The following is a 19185-nucleotide window of genomic DNA, read 5'->3' as shown; positions in this document are numbered from 1 at the left end:
CTTAAACACGAAACAAAGTCAGAACTTCAACGGCTACCACCCCCGAACAAGTCCTGGATGTGTGGTGGTGCTCGTTTGGCTTCCAAAAGTTCGTCAAGCTTTTTGTTGAGCGTGACGAGTTCTCGGTTGAGAAAGTTAAGTTTGGAAGTCACATTTTTGTGGTGGCCATCCACAACATGGAAGTTCTCGAACCTGAGCAGGTCGACTTTGTTAATCATCTCGACCACTCGAGCCTCGGTTTGCATGTTGCTCTCAACTTGGTCTCTTACGATGCATTGGAGCCTCATGATTTGTTCCTCAAGGAAGGAAGATTCATGTTGTTTCCCTTTCTTCACTGGTTTCCATTCAACCCGTTTTCCTTCCATTTAGGTAGTTTTTGTTTGGTGTGAATGGAATAGTGAATTTATGCACGCATTATATAGAGACTGGAAAGTTGAACACGGCACCGTGTTCTTGGAAGCACGGCCCCGTGCTGCTAGAAGAATAAATGTTTCTGATTCAGAGAATTGTACAGAGTCAGCGCGTATCATGCTGAAGATTCTGGGTGACCACGGCCCCGTGCTTTGGGAAGCACGACCCGTGCTTTTTGTCACAGTGATTTTTCTTTTAATTTTCAACATGATTCATGATTCTGAATTTTTAGAGTGATGTTTATTATAATAATTTGGAAGTTTGGTCATCTAAAAATTACTTTTCATTGAAAAAAAAAAGATCCTAGAACAGTTACGGGATAAGCCCGGGTTTCCTAAGAAAAGAAAATAATCGGGTTAAGCCCGAAGTCCTAACACATTGTGCTTAATGCACTTTTTTAACATATAAAAACATAAAATTAAGTTTCCTAGAGCTCTCCGAAAGGTGCTCCTCCTCCGAATGGTCCTGGTGGTGGAAAATACGTGAAACCAAGAACTTTAAACTGGAGTTGTTCGTTAATGTCTCAGAGTTCCATTTTCATGTTTTCCACTGATTCTGTGAGTTGCATGAGACGCATCTCTGCGAGGACATTCATTTCAATGAGTTCTCTCACAAGTTCTTGAAGTTTTAAGAGAAGCTCGGTTTTGGAAACATGGCGGACATCGTTTCTCGGATGTCGGGAAACGGGAATTGCATCACTCACTTCAGTTGGCATGCTGAATTATCTGAGGTTTTTGGTTTTGGTTTTGGTTTTGGTTTGTGCTAGGAATGCAATGACACAAGGTGCCTTTTATAACCAAACAGGATACCAAGCACGGCACCGTGCTTTTAGAAGCACGCCCCCGTGTTTTTGTTCTAACAATTCTGTTACAAACCAGTCTGACTAAGATTTTTGCAGCGTAGATGCCGGCCCGCATTTTTAGGCACGGGACTGTGCTTTAAGGAGCACGCCCCCGTGGTTTTTCTGAAATTTTTTTTAAACAATATTTACAAGGCCTACTTTTGTGAAGGTCTTGGCCAGACCTTGTTTCCTTAATTTTTAATTTAAAAAGTTTGGAGGGTTAGTACCTCCAAAACTTCTTTAAGTGGACCGTCGATTTATGGTTTTAATCGATGTCCATTGACCTTGAACTTTTGGCCATTTGAACTTGAAATTTCGATGGTTCCATAGTCAAAAACTGTTTCAATTACGTATGGACCTGTCCATCGGGATTTCAGTTTTCCTGGAAAAATACATAAACGAGCGTTGTATAACAGTACACGATCACCGACTTTAAATTCCTTGTTTCCTTTTAAATGGGCGTCGTGTATTCGTTTAGTCTTTTCTTTGTAGGACTAGGAATTTTCGTAGGCCATCGCTCTCAGTTCCTCGAGCTCACGAATTTGATCTTCCCGGTTTGCTCCGGCGGGCGTTAGATCACAATTCACTGCTCTGAGAGCCCAATAAGCTTTGTGTTTTAATTCTACTGGTAGATGACATGCCTTACCGTAAACGAGCTTGAAGGATGTCATTTCTATGGGAGTTTTGTAAGCCGTCCTGAGGGCCCACAATGCATCATCTAACTTTTCTGCCCAATTTTTGCGATTCATCCCCAACTTCTTTCCAAAATTCTCTTAATTCCTCGGTTTGAGACCTCCACCTGCCCACTGGTCTGTGGGTGATATGGTGTTGCTAGTCGGTGGTGAATCCCGTATCGTGCTAAGACCTTGTCCATCAGGGTGTTATAGAAGTGAGTACCTCTGTCGCTGATGAGGGCTTTTGGAGTACCAAATCTTGAGAATAACTTTTTTAGAAATCGTACGACTACTCGAGCATCGTTGGTGGGAAGAGCTTGTGCCTCCGCCCATTTAGACACGTAGTCGACTGCTACAAGGATGTATTTATTTCCGAATGAGTTAGGAAATGGCCCTATGAAATCTATCCCCCATACATCAAAGATTTCACAAATTTGAATGCCTTTTTGAGCCATCTCATTTTTCGATGAGATGTTCCCGGCTCTTTGACAAGCATCGCATGCTTGGATTAAAGCATGTGTATTTTTGTATATAGTTGGCCAGAAAAATCCTGCATCAAACACTTTCCCGACCGTGGTGACAGTACCGTGGTGTCCGCCTGTTGGTCCTTCATGGAAGTGTTTGAGAATGTCTAAGGCCTTCTTGCCTGCTACGCACCTACGAATGACTTGATCTGCACCTATCCTAAACACATATGGATCTTCCCAGAAGTAAAACTTAAGGTCAGAGAAAAATTTCTTCCGTTTTTGGTGGGTAAGTCATTTTCTGAGGATCCTACAAGCTAAGTAATTAGCGAAGTCGGCATACCAAGGACTTTCGTCTTTTTCCTCTATCACTTCTTGAATGTGCATGAGAACTTCATGTGGGAAATAATCATTGATAATTTCCTTGTGGAGTTCTTTGGAAGTTGGACATTCTAAATGTGAAAGATGGTCTGCGACTACATTTTCTGCTCCCTTCTTGTCTTTAACTTCGATGTCGAATTCTTGGAGTAATAGGATCCATCGGATGAGTCTAGGTTTGGCATCTTGCTTGTTGAATAGGTATCGTATTGCGGCATGATCGGTGTAAACTATGGTTTTGGAAATAACTAAGTAGGATCTAAATTTTTCAAAGGCAAATACTACGGTTAATAATTCTTTTTCAGTTGTGGTATAATTTTCTTGTGCATCGTTAAGAGTTTTACTGGCATAGTAGATTGGGTGAAAGTGTTTTTCTTTGCATTGTCCGAGTACGGCTCCAACTGCAAAGTCACTTGCATCGCACATGATTTCGAATGGAAGGGTCCAATCGGGTGTAGTCATGATTGATGCATTGACGAGTTTGTCTTTTAATATATTGAATGATTCAACACATTCTTTGGAGAAGACAAACGGTGTGTCTTTCTCTAGAAGTTTGGTCATAGGTCTTGAAATTTTTGAAAAGTCTTTTATGAAGCGGCGGTAGAAACCGGCGTGACCTAGAAAACTTCTAATTGCTTTGACTGAAGTCGGTGGTGGGAGTTTGGATATGGTTTCTATTTTGGCCCTGTCGACTTCTAGTCCGTTTTGAGAAATCTTGTGACCTAGGACAATGTCTTCCTTTACCATAAAGTGGCATTTTTCCCAGTTGAGCACTAGATTTACTTCTTCACACCTAGCTAGCATTTTGTCTAGGTTTTTCAGTCAATGATCGAAGGAGTCTCCAAAGACTGAGAAATCGTCCATGAAAACTTCCATAGAGTTTTCGATCATTTCATGAAAGATGGCCACCATGCAGCGTTGGAAGGTGGTTGGAGCATTATATAATCCAAATGGCATTCTTCGGTAGGCGAAGGTTCCGTATGGACATGTAAAAGTAGTTTTCTCCTGGTCTTCAGGGGAAATGGGAATCTGAAAGTATCCGGAAAATCCATTAAGAAAACAGTAGAACATCTTTCCAGATAGTCGTTCGAGCATATGATCTATGAAAGGGAGTGGAAAATGATCTTTTCTTGTGGCATCATTAAGCTTCCGGTAATCGATGCAAACTCGCCAGCCTGTGATGGTCCTCATTGGTATTAGTTCGTCCTTTTCGTTCATTACGACTGTCATTCCTCCGTTCTTGGGTACTACTTGAATGGGACTTACCCAAGGTGAATCTGAGATCGGGTAGATTAATCCGGCATCAAGGAGTTTGATTACTTCTTTCTTCACCACATCTTGCATGTTGGGATTGAGATGTCTTTGATGTTGGACCACAGGTTTGTATTCTTCTTCCATGAGGATTTTGTGAGTACAAAAGGAGGGACTAATGCCCTTGATATCCATGATCTTCCATGCGATAGCCTTCTTATGGTTTTTGAGAACCTTAAGAAGTTCGTCTTTCTCTTCTTTAGAAAGGTGAGATGAAATAATTACTGGGAGTTGAGAATCTTTTTCTAGAAATGCATATTCGAGATGTTTTGGTAGTTCTTTTAATTCCAAGGCTGGTGGATCTTCGATTGATGTTTTTGATTTTTCATTGTTTTCAATGACTTCGTATATCGTTTCTGATTCTTCGGGGTAGTTGTTATTGAAATTTTCATTTTCTAAAATGGGTTTGTTTAGTGTTTTGTCTAAGACTTGTGTTTCTAGGGGAGTATTGATGGAGGAATCTCGCATATGGCAACTTACGATGGAATCTATGATGTCAACACAGTATAAAGTGTCATCGTGTTGTTGCGGATATTGCATAGATTTTCCTATATCAAAAGTGATTGCCTCGTCATTGACCCTAAGAGTGAGTTTGCCGGTGCAAACATCAATGATAGCCTTTGCAGTGGCTAAAAAGGGTCTTCCTAAAATTAGAGGTACGCTTTTGTCTTCCTCCATGTCTAGAATCACAAAATCTACTGGGAAAACGAACTTGTCAATTTTGACAAGCATGTTTTCAACAATGCCCCGAGGATATTTAATGGATCGGTCTGCTAACTGAATGCTCATGCGGGTGGGTTTTGGTTCTCCTATCCCTAGTTTTGCAAAAATCGCATAAGGCATTAAATTAATACTAGCTCCTAGGTCAGCTAGGGCATTGCTAACAGATAAATTTCCTATGAGACAAGGGATAGTAAAGCTCCCTGGATCGGTCATTTTTGTTGGTAGCTTGCTTCGGAGAACAGCTGAACATTCTTCACTCAAGGTGACATGCGAGAGCTCCTCCAGCTTCCTCTTGTTGGTCAGTACTTCTTTGAGAAACTTGGCGTATTTAGGCATTTGAGCGATAGCTTCGACAAAAGGGATGTTGATATGGAGTTGCTCAAAGAGTTTTAGAAACTTCCCATACTGGGCTTCCAATCGTTCCTGCTTCAGTCTTCCAGGGTATGGAATAGGTGGAACATAGGTTCGAACTGGCTCCTTAGGCAGTACTGTGCTTGTTGGGGTCAGCCTTTCTTGCGTTTCATCAGGAGACTTTTTCTCCAAAGTTCGTGAAACGGTGGTTGTACCACTCCTGAGTGTAACGGCGTTAGATGTTGCATTCGGATTGGTGATTGAATTGTTTGGAAGAGTGCCAGGTGGTCTTTCGGATAATTGTCGAGCAATTTGCCCGATTTGGGTTTCTAGGTTCTGAAGTGATGCTTGTTGACTTTTGAGATCGGCCTCATGCTTCAGTAATACTCCGCTGATATCAACAGCTCTTGAGTCGACTTTCTTCTCGGCTTCATTTGTTTTGGTCATTAATTGGATTAACATTTCTTCAATCTTCGAGTAGTTTGGGTTTTGATGGCTATTAGAACTTTGATCTTGAAATTGAGGTTTAGGTTGGAAGGGTTGATTCATTGGTCTTTTCTCAAACCCGGATAAAGGTTGAGTGTTACCTCCGTCTTTCCAGCTGAAATTCGGGTGGTTTCTCGATCATGGATTGTAGTTATTGCTGAAAGCGTTGTTCTGTCGAGCGATGAAATCGACTTCTTCCATGGCCATAATGACTTGTTTACAGTCACTCGTCTTGTGACTTCCTCCACAAGTGTCACAGGTAAGTCTGGTTTTTGATAGTTCGGCTTGAAGTTGTTCGAATTTTTTAGAAAGGGCTTCAAGCTGGGCTGTGACAAGAGTGTTGGAGTCGACGTGGTGTATTCACTTATGGGTAGGTGTAGATCTTGGTGGGTTGTAAGCGAAACTCTTCTTTGCGGCCTTCTCCAGGACTTCAAATGCTTCGTTAGGTGATTTGGATCCCAGGTCTCCCCCAGCGATCTGGTCGATGGCCTGTTTGTTTTGACTGGATTGTGCGTCAAAGAAAGTTTGGACTCGTAACCATACGCTCAGTCCATGATGTGGGCACCTTCTTAGAAGACTTTTGTATCTTTCCCATGTTGTGTGTAGCGATTCATCATCATTGGTTCGGAATCCGGTAATGCTGGCTCGATATTTGGCAGTTTTATCGGGCGAAAAATATTTGAGGAGAAACTGTTTAACCATCTTGTCCCAAGTGGTGATGGAACCAGAGGAAAGAGATTCTATCCATTCTAGGGCTTGGCCCCTTAGAGAGAAAGGAAAGAGCTTGAGTTTGATTTGATCTTCTGAACAGTTTTGGATTTTAAAGGTTCCGCAGATTCGTAAAAATCGAGATATGTGAGAAAGAGGGTCTTCGTCGAGGAGACCATGAAATTGAACTGAATTTTCTACCATATGAATGGTGCTAGATTTGATTTCGAAATTTTCGGTGATTTCGGGAGGAGCCAATCCATTGCTGTAGCCTTCGAGAGTCGGCTTGGCATACTGGCTCATGTTCGGCTCATTGTTCTGGGCTGCCATCATTTCTTCGGTTTGATTTTCTCCTGATGTGGTGGCGTCTACTGATTCGTCTTTGATTGCTTCTGCGGTTTCTGTAGCCCGTTTACGAGTTCGTCGACGAAAGAGTCGTTCCGGTTCAGAAATTGAAGAAACAAGCTCACGCTCAAAAGTAGAGGACATACATGAGGCTAAATCAAAATTACGCTAAAGTAAAAGTTAATTAAAGTCAGTCTAGGTTGAACTATAAGTTAAGCTATTTTAAACTAAACTAATGTCTAAGTTAGTTAAACTATTTCAAAAGTAAGGTAAATAAAGGTTAAAAATTAGGCTAGCCGTAAAATTATATAGTTTAATATTTAGTAAAAAGATAAAATAAAATAGAAGTTAAAAATTTGTACGATTATAGACAATGATTAAATTAAAACTTGGATCGTTCTTAGAAACGTACCGTGTATCCCCGGCAACGGCGCCAAAAACTTTTGATGCGTACGTGCTAGTGGTATAAAATATGAAAGGATAGAATGATTTGCTTTTACACAAGATCGTGTTTTAAATTTATAAAAGTGATTTCTACAAAGACTAAACAAACACAAAATAGGCAAGTGTACCTATCGTATATGTAGAATAGTAATGGTAAGAACCAAGTATCGATCCGTGGACACACAAGTTTCTAATGATAAATCGTTGTTTTACTTCAATAGGAGGTTTTAATCATTTTGGGGTTGATTTTTAAATTTTTTATAAAATATAAATACTTATATGTATAGTATATAGGTGACCGAGACAAGAGATTCTAAACGAGTTGTTCAATTATGCGAAGGTTACCATCTAAGATCAAGAATCCACTCCATTTTTAGCGTTGATAATTAATATGTAGACATGTGATAGACTTGCCGTAGCAATATATGATAGATGGCTCCTTAAACCTTAAGTGAGCATCTTCGGCACTAAGGAGATGGTATGCGCATTTTAAAGTCCACCATTTCCTAATGTCATACCATCTCAATGATGTCGATTTGAGTTGACAAGTAGTTTCGTAAAGTAGAAAGATTAGGATTGATTTCGATTTCTCAAATACCAATTCTAACAACTTCGGGTGGTTGTAGTTCATCACACAACCTCCCATTGGTTGATTTATGTAGGTTATAATTACACATTCCGTTAACATATGGTTTCTTTAACTAATTTGATATCCTAAGCAAAGCCATTTTCGGATTACCAAGGTTTAGAAAAATACACCATAACTTATATCTCATCATTTCTAAGTACAATATAAGGATCCATGTTTCGATAATGTATCAAAGTATTTCTATCTTTCAAGAACATGAATCGATCATGAACGATTGCCAATGATATTGACAACCACCAACTTTGATTTAGTGATTTAAGATGGTGAAACATTTCTCATCAAAAGATAATTGTAATATAACCATGTACTTTACTAGACTACATCACATGTCTTGATTAATTATCAAGTAAAACAAAGCTTCTTCATAGATTTAAGATGGTAAAAGGAGTTTAGCTCATAATGAGCATAATGATGAACATTAAGATGATTGATAACAACAAATACATGATTAAACTTAGAACAATCTAACCAAGTGTAGATGAATCCTTCTTCTTAATGATGGTAATGATGGTTGATGATGATGATTAGTGGTGATGACCTCCAAGCCTTCAAACTCTTCACTAGATCTTCAAAGTGAGTGTTAGTGTGTGTTTTTATAAGTGAAAACCGGAGAGAACTCTTTTCAAGGCACACTTGATGAATGCAACATGAGCCACTATTTATAGGCAATCTGGACGATGAGGCACGGCCCCGTGCATGATGAGCACGGCCCCGTGTATTTTTATGACATGTGCCAGATTTGTTTTGTCTTTTGTGTGAGGTGGCAACGGCCCCGTGTTATTTAGTGACATGTGCTCAATTCTTCTTTGTCTTTTCTGCATTCCCGTCCACGGCCCCGTGCATGCTGAGCACGACCCCATGCTTTTGCTTCCAGATTTTGTCTTTTCTTGTTTCAGAAGCATGGGGGCGTGTTTCTTGAGGCATGGGGGCGTGTTTCTTTGTTTTCTTGTGTTTTCTTCTGTTTTTCTTCGTCTTTTTGCTTGTTTCTTCGTTTGAGGCTTGGTTTCACCTGAAATTATGTTTTATTATGATAAGTAGTCTTTTATGCTATGTTATTAGATAGAATTGCAGTTTTTAGAGATTATTTGATGCCGAAAAGATGTATATTTCTATGTACATCAAACATCCCACACTTGAACATTGCTTGTCCTCAAGCAATCGTCTTATAAATGTTCTCTAAAAACAGCAAATTTAGATATTAGCTATTCCTTAAGTGAGCTCCAAGAAGATGAAACAAAATAACCAATCTTTTTGTTAGTGATAAAAGGGAAAAACTTCTGTTTTTATGAGTTTCCGTTTATGCAAAACGTCACGTTCTTACAATGTTCACTCACACTCGGTTTTATATCTGATTATACCTGTGATGTAGGTATGTGAACACTCTTAGCCAAAATGCAACCTGTGTTAAATAAGCTTGTAACAAGTTCAAATCTCCACCTTTGGTGCCAGAATTAAGAGGAACCACATTTGTTTGTGGAGCCTTTGGCAAGCCCGGTGTGCTTTTCTGGACCGATGCATCAGCCGGCTTTATAGCAGCACTAGTAGATGAAGCAACAGGTCTTCCTAAAATAATTAATTAAACAATATAAAGCATAGTTATTAAAAGCCCTCGCTTCTTGCGCCTAGGCCCATTTTTCAGGCGAGGCTCAACAAATGCGCTTCTAGTTCCTAGGTGAGCGCTTCGGCATTGTCACAACATAAAAGCCAAGCAAAAGAAATGCAAGGGCTGCTACAGAAACTTAGATCTAGGAGAAGTCAAAGGCATTATATTGATATGTTTTGTTGTTCAAGTTTTGGAATCACATTTGAATCTTGACTATTTTCGAACTTTTAGTACTAATTAGATGATATTAAATGTTATATAGTAGCTTTTGTTTATTTTATTTGAAGAATAGTATTATTTTTCATATGCATAATACATTTTAAATGTTTTATTTAAGTGCGCATATTTTTCCTCAGGCCCTCGCTATTTTTGCGCCTTGTGCCTAGGCCCTAGGTGAGGTCTATGCGCCTTGAGTGAGCCTAACACATTTGATAACTATGATATAAAGTTCACAAAAAATGCACGTACATAACTAAAGTCTACACAAATCCATTAAAATTCTGTTGTCCTCACCTCCTAATCTGAATGTAAAAAAGATAACCATTGTTCTATATAATAAGTAGAGTTAGAACTCAAACAATCAACTCACCTTTTTAAACACTATTTTTCAAAATAATGTAAATGTTACAATATTTGATATTTGATATTATGTTACTCCACTACAGGCATGGTTGTAAGAATCCCGACTAGGCGCCAATTAATCCCGACTAATCCCCGATTTATTCCATTAATCACTAGTCCCCCATCCCACTGCCCGACTAGCGACTGCTACAACAATGGCTACAGGTCTACATTTTCTTTTACTGATTTTATCATCAGTTGATGTAAATACAAAATGATTTGTAAACTCATCTCCAAACTGAAACAAGTTGTCCAGTGAACGACGATAAAACTTCATTTTATATTAGGCGAAATGTCTTTAAATTTGAGCATAATTTAGCTATTTTCACTAAAACACTATCACAAGGAAGCTTAATTTATATACTCAATCAATAAACATACCTCTTAATGCATGTTGAATATGTGCAGTCGCTTGACCACCAGCCGAAGAATTCGAAGAGCCCATACTCGCATTCACATTCGGATTCAAAGCATTCACCCTAGCTTGTACTCCTTGTGCATTACTACTACCTACTTTCTTATAACTACAAAACAAGCCCTAATTTAATAATATACTGTTTTGAACAAGTAAAAACCCTAAAAATTACTTTTACCTTTTACCGGAATGAAATGCAGAGCCGCCTCTTCCGCCACCACCACTACCGTATCGTCTGTAGTGAGGTGGCACGTTTTTCTCGCCTCTGACGGACATATATTCAGTACGGAATAATATAATAATAATATATGTATCACCTGAAAGGAGGTAATCTACGATTATTTGACAAATGATAGTGATATTGCTACAGCATTATTATATAAAGTAAATGTGAGAGTTTGTAAATAAATGAGTTACCGGAGGTTAGGGTTTAGTGATCGGTGTACCGGCGATCGGAGTGGCCGTGGAGGAGTTGAGACTGAATGAAAGATGGGAGAAATGAAGGAGGAAAATGGGAGAAATGAAATCAGAGAAATCCAATTCTCAGCTTTTTTTAGAGAAACAAAATCAGAGAAATGGAAATGGTTTATTTCCATTTCTCACCTCTTTCTTTCATAAACAAACAAGAGAATTCTTTCCAATTCCATTTCTCACCCCTCAATTCCCTCTACCAAACACCCCCTAAAGGTCTAAAATCAGAGTATCATTCCTCAGGCATAGAAAGTACTAATTGGCCTTTGTACAATCATAATTTAAGTGATTCATGGATTATACATATTCATAAAGTTGGTAAATAGATTGTTTGATACAAGTTAAATACATTTGTTATATTTAATTTCTTGATTTTTTATGAATGATTGTTTTGGGTTTTGTGAAACTTAAATTTGATTTATATAGTCAAAAGTTGGTAAATAGATTGTTTAATACAAGTTAAATGCATTTGTGTCAAAATTTGTTACGGGTCAAAATGAGAAATATGAGTATTTTTAAAAGTTTGATAATACAAATAGATTTATCGTCAGATTTGTTACGGGTTAAAAGTGTTGACTTGAAAATGTCAATCGGATGAAAGTTAGAATTTTAAACATGATTCGGGTTTCAAATTTATTTTCATTGACCTTTTTGAAAATAATCAAAGGGTTCGGGATTTGGCAAATTGACTATTTTTCCCTCGACTATTATAATTAAAGAAAAGATAGTGAGCACTCCGACATGTCAACCCTATGCATATCAATGTTTCTAACTTTTATCAAATTTGAAACATTTGTGTTAGCATTAACTTTTCCTTCAATGGTGATCAGAACGTTATATAGTTATATGGGAAGCGTGTCATGTAAAACTATGCTCAAATGAAGCAAATTATTCATAAAATTGAATAAGTTAACATGTTATTTTTTATGTTGTCGATTCGAGAAACCTCCTGAAACTTATCAAGATCTTTTTCATAGTGTAGCTCAAAAAAACATAATTATTGAAGAACATCCATCATTATAACTTAATGCTCTCCTTTCCTTCTATGGGTTGTAAATTGATAAATATATCAATAAAGGTAATGCTCATTCGGTATTTAAGCCGGTGGTCAGAACTACTATTGTATGAGAAGTCTTCTTCCTAAACTCTTTCAATTATACATATATGATATTGATAATGAAAGTTTCAATGAAAGGAGCATTCTCGGGTACATTTTTTCACGTGCATTTATTAAGTTCATTTTAAAAAAATCATTTTGTGATACAAATAAAATCATTTATGTACACATAGTATAGATATAAGCATAGATATAACACATTTTTTTATATATGTTATATAAATCTTTGCTTTACTTGTAATTTTATAATTTGTATAGATTGTGAATAAAAGTGAAAAGTTGGGTTAGGTTGGGTTGTATGGGTGGAAGAGAGAGAAATGAATTTTATATTAAAAGTTCGGTCGGGTTTTGCATAAAATTAGTCTAAGAGACGATAGAGGTGCGATCACACGATTTTTATATAGGAATAACACTAAACATCTCCTAGAGTATGTCTACCGCTTAAAATGGTCTAAAGTAGTTATTCAACACGGACATAAACGGTCCATTAAGACTTGTTATGGCATGTTTGATTGTTAGTAGTTTTTTTTATCAATCAAAGCCCGTTTGATGAGTCTCCTAGATACTTTCAATGACCTCAAAATGCCCGGTGATTAATGGCATTCCAAGAGACTTGGTAGCCTACTTCTTAATGAGTCATAACCTCTTAATGATTAAGAGGTAACCATAAGGTAGCCTTAAGTCTAAATGACTAAGGGGCTATCTTTGAATGGTTACCTCTTAATCATTAAGAGGCTATGAGTCATTAAGAGGTAGCCTCTTAATGAATGTTAAGGCTACCAAAGATGTGAAAAATTTAGAAAAACGAGAAAATGACTTTGGCACAACGTCCAAACAGATAAGACCCGTGGGCCATGAGCATTACTTTAAACCTTTTATATTAAAATTGTTCTCTCGTGTGTGTAACGTGTAATGACATCATCTCACCTAGTTTTATAAACACAAAGTTTTAGTTGATTTAGGCTATATCACACAACACTCACTTCATATATTCACTCTCAAACGCAAAACATAAAAAGAAAAATGGCAAAGCCAATTGCCGAGCTTATATTCATCCCATTACCCGTGATCGGTCACATGAGATCAACAATCGAGATCGCAAAACTACTCGCAAACCGAGATCAACGCCTCTCCATAACCGTCCTAATAATAAAACCAACATCCGGCTTGAGAACCGGCTCGCCAATTGCCAACTACATCCAGTCACTAATCGATAAACCTATAACACAAGGCATAAACTTCATCATGCTCCCACAAGACGAAACCTTACCAACACGTGACCCAAAAGCCCCCATGACTTTTGTTAACGACTACATTAACAGTCATTGCAAACACGTAACAAATGTTGTAGCCGATATAATAAGTCAACCGGGTTCGGGTCAACTCTCCGGGTTTGTTATTGACATGTTGTGCCCTGGTATGATCGACGTGGCAAATGGTTTTAATGTCCCGACTTACGTGTTTTACACGTCTAGTGCTGCTAATTTGGGGTTTCAGTTGCATATACAAATGCTTTGTGATGATCAAAATAAGGATATTGTTGAGTTGACTAACTCGGATGAAGATGTTAATGTTCCGGTGTTTGTAAACCCGGTGCCAACGAGGGTGTTTCCGTCGGGGTACGATACGAAAGAAGGGGTTGACTATGTTTTGTTGACTTCACGCAAGTTGCGTGAAGCGAAAGCAATCATGGTTAATACATTCTTGGAGTTTGAGACGCACGTGGTCCACTCGTTGTCTTCTGACACGAGTGTACCGTGTGTTTATCCTGTGGGGCCAGTACTTAACTTAGAGAGTGGTGACAGGAAAGTTTCTGATTCTGATTCAGATAGTGATGTCATAAAATGGTTGGACGGTCAACCGCGGTCGTCAGTGGTTTTTTTATGTTTTGGTAGTTTGGGATGCTTTGATAAGGTCCAAGTAAAGGAGATCGCTTACGCTTTAGAGCGAAGTGGCCACCGGTTCCTGTGGTCCCTACGGGAACCGCCTTCGCCAGAGCAGACATCTAGAAGCTCTGGCGATTACGAGGATCCGGGGTCAGTTTTGCCGGAGGGGTTTCTAGAGCGGACTAGTGGGACCGGGAAGGTGATAGGGTGGGCCCCACAAGTGGCGGTGCTGGCTCATAGTGCGGTTGGAGGGTTTGTGTCGCATTGCGGGTGGAACTCGGTGTTGGAGAGTTTGTGGTTCGGTGTACCATTGGCTGCGTGGCCGATATATGCTGAGCAGCAGATGAATGCGTTTGAGATGGTGGTGGAGTTGGGATTGGGAGTTGAGATTAAGTTGGATTATAAGAAGGATTTGTTTGATCCGAAAAGTGATATTGTTGGAGCTGAGGTTATTGAGAGGGGAATAAGGAGGTTGATGGATGATGATGGGATTAGAGACAAAATGAAGGAGATGGGGAAGATGAGCCGGGTGACGGTTACAGAGGGTGGTTCCTCGTACGAATCTGTTGGTCGGCTCATTCAGGATTTTATTGGGAATGTGTCGTGAATGTGATCGAGTTCGTGTTTGTTTGTGTTTTTAATTCAAACTACCTTTTTTATATATGAAATAGTGAAAAAAATAAATTCCAGAGGCCATTTATAAAAGGGAAAATGAGCGAAATGTCCACCTTTGACTGTTCTCATTTAGCCGTTCCATCTTACCTGCTCCATCATGTCCGGCCCAAAACCAGCTGGTCTGTCTATTTATTCCACACCAATAATCGGACGCCACATGTATAAAACCTAATGTTTCCAAATGGTTGCCCAGTTTTCCGACCGTTTGACAAAAATGTTCCCGGCACAGCCTAGTTTGGAAATTCAGGGAGCCAGCTAGTTTTTTTCAGTTTTCCAAATTCGGGGTCGGATGGTTTTTTTCAATTTTCCAAAGATCATGCACGGATTCCAATGGCCGCTAATGCAGCTCACAAGAATCAAGTTCCATGGTACGGATAAACATCTTTCGAGTTTTCTAAATGTTTTAGTACTTGTTATGACTATACAGTTATTGGGTACCTGTATTCATTAGTAATCAATATGCTAAACTAGCACCCTACGCAAGAGCGGATCTTCTTAGCAAGGGAATATGCCCCCTCCTGTATTTGGGCTTAAAAATGACAAAATTTTGCACGCATTCTTCTTTTGTCAGTTATGCATCGGTGGAACAAGGAGGAGGGTCTGGTGACCCTCCTGCCAGCCGAAGTTTTTCTGAGTTTCTCTTAGTAGGGGAACTTGACAGAGAAACTTTTGTAGATGCTGACCCTTCAAATTACCTCTAACTGCACTGTAGTGAGAGAGGAGAGAACTGTATATATCTTTTTATTTCTGGTAAGCATTTTGGTTTTCGGTCAAGTTTATTACTGATATCTAGCTGTGTGGGAGTGTTTTGAGTGTTTGAAATTGTTTGTCTGGTTATTTGTTAGTGAATAATCAAACAGTTTATAGTTTATTTGAAAAAAAAAACATAAGCAAATAGATGGTTTGTATATGATATATCACATCCCAACTTGTTTAGGGGATTTAGATTTCATAGTTTAGAGGTGTTCCGAACTGCATGTGGAAAGCAAGTTCGTCTCAGATTGCTTATATAAAAGCAAGTGCTTTAAGAAAACACATAATCATTTTTTTCAGACATCTAATCTCTCTTAAAATGCAAACTCCAAACACCTCCTTGATAAAAAGGCAGCTTTTGATTTTATATATTAGATTATTGGTTGATATATAACATCGCAAGTGATAAATTCTATTGAATAAACGAAGTGATACATACGATTCCACTCTTACTTGGTCATCAGCGGATTTTGGCCCTTGTAAGTGTACCCAGGTAAAACCTTTATAAACATTATCATCAACAAGAAAACAGGTTTGTCACTAGATAACAATAACTTGAAAAGGTTCAACTTTAAGCGCTGCGACTTGCAGAAACAACATTGCAGCCCTCTGAGTTTTCGTTTCTCAGTGACAACATCTCAACTAACTTCATTGTTAAATAATCCCTGAAAGACAAATAAACAAAAGTTAATAAAATAAGATCTCAACTTAAATTGATATTTTTACCAGTATCAGGCAAACAAAGTTTCAACTATTTGATACAAATATCAAATGCGAGTAGAACTATATTCAAGCCATATGAACTTGATTAGTAAGATAATTTAAAACTAGAAAAAGGATTGTACCAAATATAAGTTTTTAATATGGTTTTTGTGAAAAAAAAAATTCCATTTGACTTAAAATAGGAAATACTAACAATCAATGATTCATGACTTTTACATATTCATAAAGTTCACCACCATTTGTTCTCGTCATAGTAAAATAAAAAAGAATAATATAAAACTGTTTGTTAGAATAAAATAAAGAAAATTAAATGAATTAATTTTAAATCATTATAGAGAGAGAGAGAGAGCTTCATGAACACTGTATGCGGATGCAGGGGATGTGGGAGATGAGACACTAGTCACTACCGTTTTTACTGTATCTTTGTTCTAGTTTTGGGCACTGAATTATTTCCAACCTCAAAAGTGAATATGGTGTTCACATTTACACTTAATTAGCTCAGTTATGCTCGTTCGTGAACTGTTCATTCATACAATTAACGAACGAAGATAAACGAATACGAATACAAACACGTTCATGATCTTAACAAACACGAACAAGAAAACCCCGTTTTTTAACTTGCTCGTTTCGATCATTCGTTCAGCTAAAGTTAACGAACGAACAAGAACATACTTCGTTCATGTTCGTTCGGTTCGTTTACGGGCCTGGTGCTACTTCAAAGTTCAGATACTACAAGGGTATATAAGTAAATTATTACAAAAAGTTTAATAATCGATTAAGAACATACCTTTCCAAGATTTGCAATAGGTGAAGGGAGTGAAGACCAATCAGTCAAAGTCAACCTCTTATTACTAAGAGAAACCTTAACCATGTTTCTTGGCAACACATTATTAGAAACCTCTGATGACGATTTCCTCTCAGACGATGATGATTTATGTTTATTAATTAATTGATGATTATCAATCGAAACTCCAGTTTTAGTAACTTTATTAACCGGTGTCTGAAACTTAGTTTCCTCTTTAGATGGCATCCTTTAACTTATTGATTTTCTTGAAGTCTGCATCAGAAGATTATTTATTTGCATCCATAAATCAGAAACGAGAACCGATAATTAAGAAAATAAAAATTGGAAAACAAGAAAAACTTCCTAGTAAGATGCCTAAACCTCAATGATTAACAAATTAAGGATCTTTTTGTTATTATTTTGACTGAAAATAGGGTTGTAGTTAAAATCAGAAGATTCCCTTATTTTCTCGTAGGAAGTTTAATATTCACCAAACAGACAAACAATGTTCCTTGAATTAAAATCAATTCAAAAGTTAAAGTTAGTGTACATTAAGGGCAAGTTTGTTTCACAAGACAAGTAATGCAACATTCTTGGGTGCAAAATATAACCACATTTAAAGCTCAGTTTAGAGAAGGCAAAATGATGGGTTGGGTCAAGGGTCAACAGTCAACACCAAAGCAGGGCATAAAAATGATAATCAATTAAGTAGTTTCTCTTTTTAGTTCTTATAAAAGCTTTAAATGCAGAATTCTGCAATATGGTCACATCATAACTGAAAACAAACTGAAATTACCATGGGCACGTTCTTTTTACGAACAGCGGCTATGTTGGCTGGCATATGATTGCACAAACTTTGAATTACTCTGTCAACAACAAGCTCAATATTAAACTTACCAAAGGGTGAGAGAATCTTGCATGGTGATTACTGTATAAAAAGAAAAACATATAAAAGAAACTTAAAAGAGAACACTGTTACACACAGCATAAGTCACTACTCACTAGTGACCAAAAAGTAAACCAAAAGACGCCTCGGTCTTGCTTTAGAGTTAATACTAAAATCACTTATAGAGGGTATAATAACATGTCGTTTTTTACCTCGCTTTCAAATCTATGTTCCCACCAGTATGATCATGATGATGATGACTGTTTAAAATTTAGTTGAGATTTCAATTATTCCTACTCAAGGCATCTACTATTGATAGAGATTTAGAAGGATCAACAACTCCAACCGTTCCTGTATCTAAATCATGCAAAAGATAGGCATAATTGTCCTTAAGACACGGTTTCTAACATAAGAACGGAAAAGAAAAGATTTAATACTTGTGTATAATTGTTGATGCCAACAAATAATAAAGAAAATTGTTTAGCTTGTTCGTGTTTGTCATATATTCGTTCATTAACAGTATAAACGAATCATTCATGAACATAACTGAACGAACATAATTGGCTAAAACTAGTTAAAAAGCAATGTGAAGAACAATGTGTTGGGCGGTTGGGCCTAAAAACTTTATTAAGTATACTGAGTTGTAATGGATCCAAAAAAATTTAATATCAACGAATGTAAACGAGAATTTAAAGAAACATAAACAAATTTAAATGAATGAACGTAAACAAATAATCACAAAGATAAACGAACGAGATGTGTATTCATGTCCGTTCGTTTAATTAAATGAACAAAAAAATTTGTTCATGTTCGCCATTTAAGCTAAATAAACAAAAAAAATTGTTGATGTTCATTATTTAAGCTAAATAAACAAAAAACTTTGTTAATGTTCGTTTTTTTAAGCTAAATAAACAAAAAAAAATTGTTCATATTCGTTTTTTATGCAAAATAAACGAAAACATTTGTTCGTATTTGTTATCCAAGCTAAATAAACAAAAAAAAATGTTCATGTTCGTTTTTTTAAATAAATAAACTAAAAAATTTGTCTTTATTCGGTGTTCAAGCTAAATAAACAAAAATATTGTCCATGTTTGTTATTTAAGCTAAATAAACAACAAAAAAAAAAGTGTTGATGTTTGTTGTTTAAGTTAAATGAACAAAAAAACTGTTTGTTTGAATAAAATAAAGAAAAACAAATAAATTCGTTGTTAATGTTGAATCATTAGAGAGAGAGAGAGATAGACCTTGCAACTATATAAGGATACAGGGGATGTGGGAGATGAGACGCGAGTCACTGCCGTTTTTACTGTATCTTTGTTCTAGTTTTGGGCAGTGATTTATATTCAAACTTAAAAGTGAAGGTAAAATCGTTTCTGGTAGATGCATCATGTTTGGGCATCGGATAAAAGAGAGATGTTGGAGGGAGGTGTGGGGTACTTGCGGATATAAGGACAATAATAATAATA

General features: G+C 37.3%; 1 long non-coding RNA gene and 1 pseudogene across 2 annotated transcripts in view; one reads left to right on the top strand and one right to left on the bottom strand.

Annotated features, from left to right (window-relative positions):
• Positions 1 to 19010, bottom strand: part of LOC143530234 (uncharacterized) — a 43876-nt gene extending 24866 nt beyond the window's left edge. The window contains exon 1 of one of the 2 annotated variants that reach the window (XR_013134816.1): positions 18972 to 19010. This is a non-coding gene — a long non-coding RNA (uncharacterized LOC143530234). Of the gene's footprint in view, positions 1 to 16410; positions 16519 to 18971 lie in introns of those variants that run through there. The other variant, XR_013134817.1, reaches the window with a different exon arrangement.
• Positions 12983 to 14696, top strand: LOC143530214 (anthocyanidin 3-O-glucosyltransferase 2 pseudogene; annotated as a pseudogene).
• Positions 19011 to 19185: the final 175 nt, after the last annotated feature.

Source organism: Bidens hawaiensis, unplaced genomic scaffold (genome assembly GCF_021521415.1).
Source record: "Bidens hawaiensis isolate Kalapana, Puna unplaced genomic scaffold, B.hawaiensis_p1.1 tig00000636_1, whole genome shotgun sequence".
NCBI lineage: Eukaryota > Viridiplantae > Streptophyta > Magnoliopsida > Asterales > Asteraceae > Bidens > Bidens hawaiensis.
The sequence above is the reverse complement of the archived record's forward strand: the minus strand, read 5'-3'. Positions and strand labels throughout refer to the sequence as shown.